At 38.2% G+C, this 12,709-nt stretch overlaps 2 pseudogenes; both read left to right on the top strand.

Moving 5' to 3' along the window:
• Positions 1–3,687: 3,687 nt before the first annotated feature.
• LOC143675869 (dual specificity mitogen-activated protein kinase kinase 4 pseudogene) lies at positions 3,688–5,196 on the top strand (annotated as a pseudogene).
• A 2,661-nt stretch (positions 5,197–7,857) lies between these two features.
• On the top strand, positions 7,858–8,683 carry LOC143676567 (homeobox protein NANOG-like; annotated as a pseudogene).
• Positions 8,684–12,709: the final 4,026 nt, after the last annotated feature.

Raw genomic sequence — 12,709 nt, 5'->3', positions numbered from 1 at the left:
GAAATAACTAAAGGTAATTAGGAAAATGTTGCCTGAGTATAACAAATAGAAGGAAATTATAAAAAGAACCCAAATAAAATTTGGAGATGCAAAGTGTAGTAATTGAAATGAAAAACTCTTTAGATGGATTCAACAGATTTGGAAAGGTAGAAAAAAGATCAGTGAACTGGAAGAAAAGATAGTTAAAATTATCCAGGGTAAGGAGCAGAATTAAAAATAAAGAAAATGAACAGAGTTTGAGGGACCTGTAGGACACCATCAAGCATACCAACATATGCATCGCAGGACACCATCAAGCATACCAACATATGCATCGCTGGACTCCCAGAAGAACAAAAGAGAGAGAAAAGGACAGAAAAAGTATCTGAAGAAATAATGGCCAAATACTTCTGAAATCTGATGAAAGACATAAATATGCACATCCAGGAATCTCAGTGAACTCCAAGTAAGAGTAATTCTTAGAGATCTACACCAAGACACATTATAGTGAAATTGTCAAAATCTAAAGACAAAGATCACGTTTGGAAAAGAGCAAGAGACAAGCGTCTTGTCACAAACAAAGGCTCTCCAATAAGATTAATTCTCATCAGAAACCATGGAGGCCAGAAGTCAGTGGGCTGGCATATTTAAAGTACTTAAATAAAAAAACTGTCAACCAAGAACTCTGTGTCTGACAAAATCATCTAACAAAAGTGAAGGAGAAATTAAGACATTTTCAGATAAACAAAGCTAGAAGTTCCTTACCAGAAGACTTGCCCTTCAGGAAATACCAATAAGAGCATAAAAGGACACCACACAGTAACTCAAAGTTATGAGAAGAAATAAAGAACATCGGTAAAGCAACTACATAATATCATACATAATATAAAATCCTGTATTATTGTACTTTTGCTTTGTAACTGCCTTCACTCCATATGCCTTAACAGGCAAATGTGTAAAATAACATTTTACATCTAGGTTAATGGGCATACAATGATTAAGATGTAATCTGAAGATGCACAGGTAATTCAGTGGTGGAATTCTTGCCTACCATGTAGGAGACCCAGATTCAATTCCCAGCCCATGCACTCAAAAAAAAAAAAATTCAAAATTCAATAAATGGTGCTGTGAGAACAGGATAATCACATGAAAATGAATGAAATGACCTACCCCCATCACACAGCATACCAAACAAACAAACAAACAAACAAAAAAACAAAGAACATGTAATCTGAGAAAATAACAATAGAAAGTAGAGAGAGAGATACATAGGAGTAGAATTTATATACTCTGAAATTAGATTGGTACTAGTTGAACTGGATTGTTATTAATTTAAGATGTTAATTACAAAGGTAACCACTAAGAAAATAACTAAAAACTTTAGATAAAAGTAAAGAAGGGAATCAAAATGTTACAATAAAAAGCAACAAAACACACAAAGAAGGCAGTGATGGAGTAATGGAGGAACAAAAAACATACAAGACATATAGAAAACAAATAGCTGAATGGCAGAATTAAATCCTTTCTTCTTAGTTATTAAATATCAATGGATTAAACTCCTGTGTTAAAAAGCAGAGATTGGTAAATTGGGTGAAAAAGTTTGATCTACTATATTCTGTCTACAACAGACTCACTTCAGGCCAAAAAAAAAAAAAAAGGTGGAAAAAGTTGTTCTGCGCAAATAGTAATCAAAGAAGTAGAAGGTGCACGGGTGGTTCAGTGGTAGAATGACCGCCTTCCATGTGAGAGACCCGGGTTCGATTCCTGGACCATGCACCCCGCCCCCATAAAAAAGAGAGGTGGAGTGGTTATATTATTGTCAGATAAAATTGACTTTAAGGGTGGGCCATGGTGGCTCAGCAGGCAAGAATGCTTGCCTGCCATGCCAGAGGACCTGGGTTCGATTCCCGGTGACTGAAAATAAATAAAAAATTTATTTTTTAATAAATTAAAAAAAAAAATTGACTTTAAATCAAAAAAGATTACAGAAATCAAAGAAGGATGTTATATATTGATTAAGCATTTCAATCCAGTAAGACAATATATTGATTATAAACATATATGTACCTCAAAACAGTGCCCCTAAATATATGAAACAAAAACTGACAAAATTGTGCTGCACCCCTGAAAATTAACATAGCTGTATACAATAACAGTTAAAGTGACTAAAAATGAGTTCAGACCTCAATTAGAGTTTAAAACAAAGCCAACCTGGCTGGGCCTAAGGTAAATTAGAATACAGGGTAAAAGATGATAACGTGTGTACTCTAGACCTTCACCTACTATATGAGACCAAGGACAGAGACGTTTATTATGCCTAGAACTTAAATTTTCTGTAACACACAATCTAAATCAACCTGTCTGCATAACTCATTTAATAACCCAAATTCCTGGAGTCTAGAATAGAAATGAGGCCTTGTTATTCTGTATAGCTTAATATAATACCTGGATATATTCCAGACTATGATGGGTTGATAATTAAACAGTATTGGTACGGTTCTTTAAGAGTCCAAAGGGGTAATATATATATATATAATAAATATATTGTTTATATATATATATATATATATATATATATATTAATAGTTTAACTATTAAACTTTCCCATCTGGAAAACCCCGGGTTCTCTCTCAACCACTGGGGATTCCCAAGAAAAGCCCTTGATTTTGAGGCTTGCCCTTATGAAACTTATTTTTGTAATGAAGAAGCTTCCAGGAAACCTCTTTTGCTGCTCAGATGTGGCCTCTCTCTCTCTCTAAGCCCAACTCTGCAGAAAAATCATTACCCTTCCCCTACACAGAACATGACATCTAGGAGTGAATGTCTCTCTGACAATGTGAGCATGACTTCCTGGGATGAGTCTGGCCCTGGCACCATGGAATCAACAATGCCTTCTGGACCAAAAGGGGGAAAGGATGTATAATAAAATAAGGCATCAGTGGCTAAGAAAGATCAAATAAGATCAAGAAGCTATTCTAGAGGCTACTCTCATGTAAGCTTCAGTTAGACAGTGCTATTTGCCATGGTTTGCTATACCCCAACCAACATCACTCCTATTTACTCTTAAGTATACCTACGACTTGAACTGGAGACTCTATAAACGTTTCATGCACTAGGTTTGCCTTCCTAGAACATATAATTCTTGGAGGGTTTCTAGGTCAGATAAATCCTGAAACTCAGAGGGACCAGCCTCTCCAAGATTATCAATTAATTACATTCCCCTATCCTTTAATGTGGACACCCCTTCTCAACATGGAAAAAATCAGAATGGGCATTGCCCAAAGATTCCTATAGATTTGGAGAAGGATTAAAGGAGAAAGGAGAGGTATAAGAGAGAAAAGCAGATTTAACAAACAACTATGGCTGCTAAATCACTATATTAATATTACTTCTAGCCTCCAGTGTTTTGGAGCAGCTAGAAGGAAAAATCTGAGATGGTGGAATAGTAACCCATGACAAACTCTGAAATCTGTTCTGTAACTCCTTATTGGAGTAAGCTTTGAAAATTATTGCTTTTTTTCTTTCTTTGCATTATATAATGTTACATTTTACAATAAAAACATTTTAAAATTGAAGGGAGCAGTAGATAGTTCTACAATAATTGTTGGAGACATCAATACACCATTTTCATTAATTGATAGGACACCTAAACAGAAGATCAATAAGGAAACAGAGAACTTGAACTTCACTGTTCACTAATTAGAATTAATGGAGGTAGACAGAACACTCCATTCAACAACGGCAAAATACACACCCTTCTCAAGGACCCATGGAGGCATTGCAGACACCCTGGCTCCTCTTGGCTCCTCACACCCAATAATTGTGACTCCAAGCTCTAGAGGTGGCAGTAGCACCCCAGGCCCTGTGCGGTCCCCTGAGCCAGGTCACGCAGCAGTCAGCAGTATGTAAGGCTGCACAAAGCACTGAAATTTAACTTTGCAAATCCACCTTTCAAATCTACAGTAAACTTTTCTCTGAATCCCTATCCTATGGGAGTTCAAAACCCACACATAGAGAGACTGAAAACGAACAGCTTTGAATCATCAGGAAAGCTGATCATCCCTAGCAACACTGGGATTTCACTGCAGACAACTTGAAAGGCCTTGGAGAAATTGGATGAGGAGCTTACGGTTCTGTCGACAAAGTGGTCCACAAACCAAGTGGGCAAATAATGGCAGTTAAAAGAATTCTGTCAACAGTGGATGAAAAAAGAACACAAACAACTTCTTATGGATTTGGATGTAGTAATGTGCAGGAGTGATTGTCCATATATTGTTCAGTTTTATGGTGCACTCTTCAGAGAGGGTGACAGTTGGATCTGTATGGAACTCTTGTCTCCCTTGTTTAAGTTTTACAAATATGTATATAATGTATTAGATGATGTAACTCTATGTGCTGGCTTGAAAGGATGTATGGACCCTAGAAAAGCCATGTTTTAATCAAAATCCCATTTCATAAAGATAGAATAATCCCTACTCAATACCATATGTTTGAAACTGTAATCAGATCACCTCCCTGGAGGTGCAATTTAATCAAGAGTGGTTGTTAAGTTGGATTAAATTTCCCTTTTTAAAAGCCATTCCATTTCTGGTATATTGCATTCTGGCAGCTAGCAAACTAGAACACTCTAGAAGAAATTTTAGGCAAAATCACTTCAGCAACTGTGAAAGCACTAGACCACTTAAAAGGGAACTTGAAAATCATTCACAGAGATAGCAAACCTTCCAGTACTCTTCTGGATAGAAGTAGAAATACTGAACTCTGACTTTGGCATTAGTAGGCAGCTTGTGGACTCCATTGCCAAGACAAGAGATGTTGTATGTAGGTCATACATGGCCCCTGAAATAACCAGGTGCACCAGGACAAGGATATGGCGTCTGTTCTGATATCTGGAGTCTGGGGGTCACATTTTACGAGTTGGCTACAGGCTGAAATCCTTATCCAAAGTGGAAGAGTGATTTGATCAACTAACACAAGTCACAGAAGGAAATCTGCCACAACTGGATAATTCTGAGGAAAGAGAACTCTCAAGTTTCATCAACTTTTGTCAGTTTGTGCCTTACAAAGGATGAATCCCAAAGGCTAAAGTATAAAGAACTTGTGAAACATCCCTTCATTTTAAAGTATGGAGAGCATACCATAGAGGTTGCATCCTATGTTTGTAAAATCCTGGATCAAATGCCAGTTACTCCCAGCTCTCCCATGTATATAAATTGAAAAGATGCTATATCAGATTCTAGAAAAAAAGGGCTGGGAGGAAGCAAGATGTCGAGGATTTTCATCCTGTATCACAGTGTTTTCATTGCTCGCCCAGACGCCACGTGCAATAAGATTGGTGTTCGTTTCCATCATGGCTGTAAACTCCTGTCACATGGAATGCGCATCCCTGTATTACCTGATCGATCACACAGTGTCAGTGATGGTGAGAGAGACCTCATTATGCTCTTTCAGGATGAACATGTTCTTGAAATGTGGAAGCCAGTATGATCAATTTGTTGACTGTGAAGAGATCACACTTTAAATTCACTTCTAGACTCGAAACCTGGAGCTGCAACTACTGAAAAGGTGTTCTGCCAGATTTGTGGATACTGGAAGAATGTGGTGATGTAGGTACTTGAGTCAGAAGAGCTTGCGCAACTCAATGAACAAAACACATTGCTTTCTGGAGCTGGGAGACAAAGGAGGAATTTACTTTCTACACAAGTGCAAAAGATTTACTGATTTGCTATTCTGTTGCTTTATAGTCACAGCTGATGTTTGGGGATTGATGTGCTCAGCCAAATTTCCAGTTTGAAATATCATATTAAATTAGAATGAATTCATCTTTACCAACAGATGAATGCATTCAAAGAGGTGAGCCTTAAAATGTTGAGACGGGAAAAAAAAGGAATATTTTTCAGGTTAGACCATACCTTAGGCCACAAATCAAATCTTAATAATTAAAAAATATTGAAATCATACAATGTATCTTCTTGGACCATAATAAAAGCCAGAAATCAACAACAGAAGGAAAACTGGAAAATTTATAAAAATGTGGAAATTAATACATTATCAAACAACTAATGGGTCAAAGAAGAAATCACAAGGGAAATTAGGAAATATCTTAGGAGGAACAAAAATGAATACAGAACATACCAAAACTTATGGGATGCAGGGTAAGGCAGTGCTCAGAGGGAAATTTATAGCTTTAAATGCCTACCTTAAAAAAGAAGAGGGCAGGCCACTCAGCAGGCAGAGTTCTCGCCTGCCATGCCAGAGACCTGGATTTGATTCCCAGTGCCCGCCCAAGCAAAAAAAGAAGAAAGATTACAAATCAACAGCTTAACTTCACACCTAAAGAAACTAGAACCAGAAGAGCAAACTTTACCCAAAGTTGGTAGAAGGAAGGAAATACAAAAACAGCAGAAAGACTCAACAAAACCAAAAGTTAATTGTTTAAAAAGATTAAAATCAACAAACCTTTAGCCAAACTGAAAAAATAAAAGACAGACAAGACGCAAATAATTAAAATCAGGAATGAAATACAGGCATTACTGCTGACCCTCAGAAATAAAAAGAATTATAAAAGGGTACTATGAGCAATTATATGCCAACAAATTATATATTAAAAAAGGAAAATTTTAGGAGTTACCACACATACACACACACACCACAGAACTGTACAAAACAAGGAGTGAACCCTAATATGAACAATGTACTAAAGCTAATGGCACATTATAATATTGTTTCATCAATTGTAACAAAGGTGCCACACTAATGCAAAATGTTAATAATAGCAAAAATTGCATGTGAGTAGGGGCTTTATGGGTACTCAGTACTTTGTAAAAGCCTACAACTGCTCTAATAAAAATAAATAAAGCAAAAGAAAACATAGGGTAATATCTTCAGGTCCTTGCAGTAGGTAATGGATTTTTAGAATTTACAGCAAAAGTACAACTAGCAAAAGAAAAAATACCTAAAATGGTCTTCATAAGAATTAAAAAACGTTATCAAGAAAGTGCATCAAAACATATTGTCAAGAAAGTGAAAATATTTGAAATGGGAGAAAATATTTGAAAACCATATATCTGATAAGGGTTTAATATCCAGAATATACGAAGAACTCTTACAACTCAACAACAAAAAAGACAAATAATCCAATTAAAAAATGGGCCAAAGATTTGAATAGACATTTCTCCAAAGAAAATATTCAAATATCCAATAAATATGTGAAAAGATACTCAACATCATTAGCCATTAGAGAAATGCAAATTAAAATTATGATGATACTAGGATGGCTATTATTTTAAAAACTGAAAAAACAAGTGTTGGTGAGGATGCAGAGAAATAGGAACCCTCTTACAATGGCACAGCCATTATGGAAAAAAGTTTGCTAGTTTCTCAAAAAGCTAAATGTAGAACCACCCAGCAATTTCACCCCTAGGTATATACCCCAAAGAACTGAAAGCAGGGACTCAGACAAATATCTGTACATCAATGTTCATTGCAGTGCCAATCACAATAGCCAAAATGTGGGAGCAAACCAAGTGTCCATCAACAGATGAATGAATAAACAAAACATGGTATATTCATACAATGAAAATTATCCAGCTGTAAAAAAGAAATGAAGGGCTGGAACATGCTACATGGATGAACCTTGAAGACATCATGTCATGTGAAATAATTCAGACACAAAAGGACAAATGTTGGTGGCATTGGGCTCTTTGACTGTTGTTACTGTGGAGGGGTTTCTCTTTGTCCCAGGCTTTTAATACTTTCATCCCTATAGATCTTCAAAATTTTCTAAGATCTTCCACCCAAATAGTCAAAAGACTTCCTTGGCCATTCTCACAATCTAGGTGTTTGATTTTTTTTCCCCTCCTCCTTCTACTCAACAACATGAGTGCATATCTAGCTTCTCCACAAAGCCTGCCTTGCCCTGAAACAGAAGATTTTAGTGAGTCTTCACCAATGCCTGAGATTTATGAGTCTGAAGAAAATTATGCATCCTTGCAAATGTCATCTTCTGAGGACCACCAGAGACAGTCTCTCCTCTTCCTTCCTCTGTGGATCTGCCTATTCAGGGCAGTCCCAAAATTAAACCACCTGCTTCTGTAGAGAAGAACACAGGGCAGAAGGAAGAGGAGGGCCAGGTCCAGAAACTGAAGATCTGTTTTCTTTCAGACCCAGCTGTGTATACTCAGTGATAGATTTCAAAGACAGAAATACCTTAGCCTCCAGCAGATGCAAGAACTTTCCAACCTTCTGAACCTCAGCTACAAACAGAAGGGCTCAGCACTTACAGAATACCTGGGACTCTATGCTTCCTATCCTCAGGGGTGCTTGGCAAAAACTTCTGGTACCCTTCCAATGTGGAGCAACCAGACCTAGAACAACCCACCTTGGAGCAGTCATTCCTCAAAACAGCCAGTTTTGGACAACCATTCCTGGAACAGGCAGACATGGTATGCTCAAGCCTGGAATAATAATTGATCCTGGAACAACCAGGCCTGGAACAGTCAGTTCCAGAACAGTGAAGAGGAATCCCTGCAGCCTCAGATCCAATTTCAGCAAATTCTCCCGCCAGTGATTTGGAGGCCACCTTGGGAAGTGATGGGGAAAGCCACAATGCAATACAGCAAACTGTTTTAAATATTTCAGTACACCCCACAACATGGATTTATTCTCAAATTACTCCACGAATGCCCAGCCTGAACATGTATGAAGTTAAGGTAAAGATGGGTATATAATACAATCTCAGTCTGGGCACAGACGGCATAACACCCTACCTTCCAGAATTGTCTTGAGAGTGTGTATCTGACTTTATCCTGGTTTTCATTGGGTAACTGGGTAATTGGGGGATGTGTATAGGTATGTTATGAGTCTAATAAGAGGTTTGAAAAACTCAGGAACAGTCCAGATTACCTTGGATGTTCTGGACAACATCAAAGATGAGATTTCTGACTATAGAGAACTAGAATATAATAGTTTGGATATCTTTAGGATCTAGCCTCAAGAACAAGAAGTAAAGTATAAAGATGTGTGCTGGAATACTCATTTTATGGGTTTGGGAGGCTTCACTCAATTGTTCAGTTGGAAGGTGTTCTAGCTTGTTAGCTGCCGGAATGCAACACACCAGAGATGGATTGGCTTTTAATAAAAGGGGATTTATTTTGTTAGTTCTTCAGAGGAAAGGCAGCTAACTTTCCACTGAGGTTCTTTCTTACATGGAAGGCACAGGATGGTCTCTGCTGGTCTTCTCTCCAGGCCCCTGGGTTCCAACAACTTTCCCCGTGGATGACTTCTTTCTGCATCTCCAAAGGCCTGGGCTGAGCTGCAAGTGCTGAGATGAGGAATGCTGAACTGCTTAGGCTATGCTACATTTCGCTCTCTCATTTAAGCACCAGTCAATTAAGTCAAACGTCACTCATCGCAGCAGACATGCCTCCTAGCCAACTGCAGATGTAATTAGCAACAGATGAGGTTCACGTACCATTGGCTTGTGTCCGCAGCAACAAGACTAGGTATGCTCACCTGGCCAAGTTGACAACTGAATCTAACTAACACATGTCCACCCCTTGTCAACTTGGCAACTTCAAGCATCACCTTAAACAGGTGCCAAAAATTCTCTTCTTGCTGTGGACCTGTGAATCTCAAAACAAGTTGTCTGGTGCCAAGATGCAAAGGAGGATATTCACAGGATATAGGTTTTCATTTCCATAGGGAGAAATTGGAAGAGCACAGATGTAAAACCTGCAGGGCAAACACCATTGGATTTCGAAGTCTGAAAGTCATTCATCCTTCTGCTTTAGAAGGTGGCAGTCCCATTTGTTGCTATATTAGTTTCTATTGCTACTCTAACAAATACCACAAACTTAGTGGCTCAAAACAAAACAAAATTTATTACCTAACAGTTCTGGAGCTCAGAAGTCGGAAATGGGTGTTACAGAGCTAAAATCAAGGTGCCACCCATCAGGGCTGCATTCCTTCTGGAGATCCTAAGGGAGAGTCCACTTCCTTGCCTTTCTAGCTTCTAGGGACTGTCCACATTCCTTGACTCATGGTCCCCTTCCATCTTCAAAGGCAGCAAACACATCACTCCAACATCTGCTTCCATCGTCACATCTCCTTCCCTGACTCTGACTCCTGATTTCCTCTTTCAGTCAGTGAAACATTCAACCCATCTGGATAATCCAGGATGATCTTTCCATCTCAAGATCCTTAACTCAATTACATCTTCCAAGTCTGTTTGGCCAGGTAGGGTAACACAGTCACAGATCCTGGGGATTAAGACATGGACATCTTTGGGGGGCCATTATTCTGTAACCATAGTTGCTAAATGGGAATTTTGTTCCAGTATGACAAGATCTTCCAGTTCTTTTCAAGATAAACTAGAGTTATAGACCCTCTCATCTATGGACATTTGATCTTTGATAAGGCAGTCAAGCCAACTCACCTGGGACAGAACAGGCTCTTCAATAAATGGTGCCTAGAGAACTGGATATCCATATGCAAAAGAATGAAAGAGGACCCGTATCTCACACCCTATACAAAAGTTAACTCAAAATGGATCAAAGATCTAAACATTAGGTCTAAGACCAAAAACAGTTAGAGGAAAATGTAGGGAGATATTTTATGAATCTTATAATTGGAGGCGGTTTTATGGACCTTACACCTAAAGCGAGAGCACTGAAGAAAGAAATAAATAAATGGGAGCTCCTCAAAATTAAACACTTTTGTACATCAAAGAACTTCATCAAGAAAGTAAAAAGACAGCCTACACAATGGGAGACAATATTTGGAAGCGACAGATCAGATAAAGGTCTAGTATCCAGAATTTATAAAGAAATTGTTCAACTCAACAACAAAAAGACAGCCAACCCAATTACAAAATGGGAAAAAGACTTGAACAGACACCTCTCAGAAGAGGAAATACAAATGGCCAAAAGGCACATGAAGAGATGCTCAATGTCCCTGGCCATTAGAGAAATGCAAATCAAAACCACAATGAGATATCATCTCACACCCACCAGAATGGCCATTATCAACAAAACAGAAAATGACAAGTGCTGGAGAGGATGCGGAGAAAGAGGCACACTTATCCACTGTTGGTGGGAATGTCAAATGGTGCAACCACTGTGGAAGGCAGTTTGGAGGTTCCTCAAAAAACTGAATATAGAATTGCCATATGACCCAGCAATACCATTGCTAGGTATCTACTCAGAGGACTTAAGGGCAAAGACACAAACGGACATTTGCACACCAGTGTTTATAGCAGCATTATTTACAATTGCAAAGAGATGGAAACAGCCAAAATGTCCATCAACAGATGAGTGGCTAAACAAACTGTGGTATATACATACGATGGAATATTATGCAGCTGTAAGACAGAATAAACTTATGAAGCATGTAATAACATGGATGGACCTAGAGAACATTATGCTGAGTGAGACTAGCCAAAAACTAAAGGACAAATACTGTATGGTCCCACTGATATGAACCGACATTAGTGAATAAACTTGGAATACGTCATTGGTAACAGAGACCATCAGGAGATAGAAATAGGGTAAGATAATGGGTAATTGGAGCTGAAGGGATACAGACTGTGCAACAGGACTGGATACAAAAACTCAGAAATGGACAACATAATACTACCTAATTGTAATGTAATTATGTTAAAACATTGAATGAAGCTGCATGTGAGGAAAGTGTTTTTTTTTTCTTTTTCTCTCTATTATCGTTTCATTTCTTTTTCTGTTGTCTTTTTATTTCTTTTTATAAATCGGTGCAAATGTACTAAGAAATGATGAATATGCAACTATGTGATGATATTAAGAATTACTGATTGTATATGTAGAATGGAATGATTTCTAAATGTTTTGTTAGTTAATTTTTTTTAATTAATAATAATAAAAAAGATAAACTAGAGTCAACACAGCAGGCCTGAAACTGCTCCCCTTAGCAAGTCCAGCTTCCAAGCTTGATTCTTGGCTGGTGTCTGGAAACTTGGTTCTGAGTGTTCCCAGTTAACAGTTAACTGATAAGGATGGTTAACTGTGCCTCACTTGTTTGTGTGAACAACATGGTATATGCTGAACCCTTGCTTTTCCTTGGGGAGTGTGGCATTTTGGTACGCGTTAGGCAGGGGTGCCTATATAACTAGTCCCCAATAAATCTCTAATGGACTTCCCTGAGTAGAAACATTGCAGGAAAATGTTGGTGCATTTTTGCAGCTGGAGGAAGAATTTGGTCTGTGTGAGCCCTTATAGAAGGGAAAGAGGGTAGATTTCTCCAGACTCCTGTGTTTTTTTCCCCTTCTGATCCAGCTATCTATCCTTTCTTCATCATTGTAACAATTCTTAGCTACCGAGTCTTCTGAGTCCTTCTTGCAAATCTCCAAACATGGAGTGGGCTTGTGGATGCCCAATACAATAATATTTCCCGATTTTTAAATATTTTAAACACTATGGGATTAACACTGTGAGGGCCCAACAAAACATTTCTGAGAGGGAATTTAGCCTCCAGGCCACTGATATGCAACTTCTGGCTTTTTAGAGTTATACCCTAATTTTAGTCCCACCTCTGCAGTGAAACTTCATCTGGCACACACTCACCAAATGCCTACCATGTGCTATGCACCAGTGCTAGGAACTGGGGATACAAAGATGAGTAAGATAGTTCTTACCTTCAAAGAGTTTGCTATCTATTAAGAGAGGCAAGTAAACAAATAACCACAGTGTGACGTGCTGCA

Source organism: Tamandua tetradactyla, chromosome 3 (assembly GCF_023851605.1).
Source record: "Tamandua tetradactyla isolate mTamTet1 chromosome 3, mTamTet1.pri, whole genome shotgun sequence".
Taxonomy (NCBI): domain Eukaryota; kingdom Metazoa; phylum Chordata; class Mammalia; order Pilosa; family Myrmecophagidae; genus Tamandua; species Tamandua tetradactyla.
The sequence above is the reverse complement of the archived record's forward strand: the minus strand, read 5'-3'. Positions and strand labels throughout refer to the sequence as shown.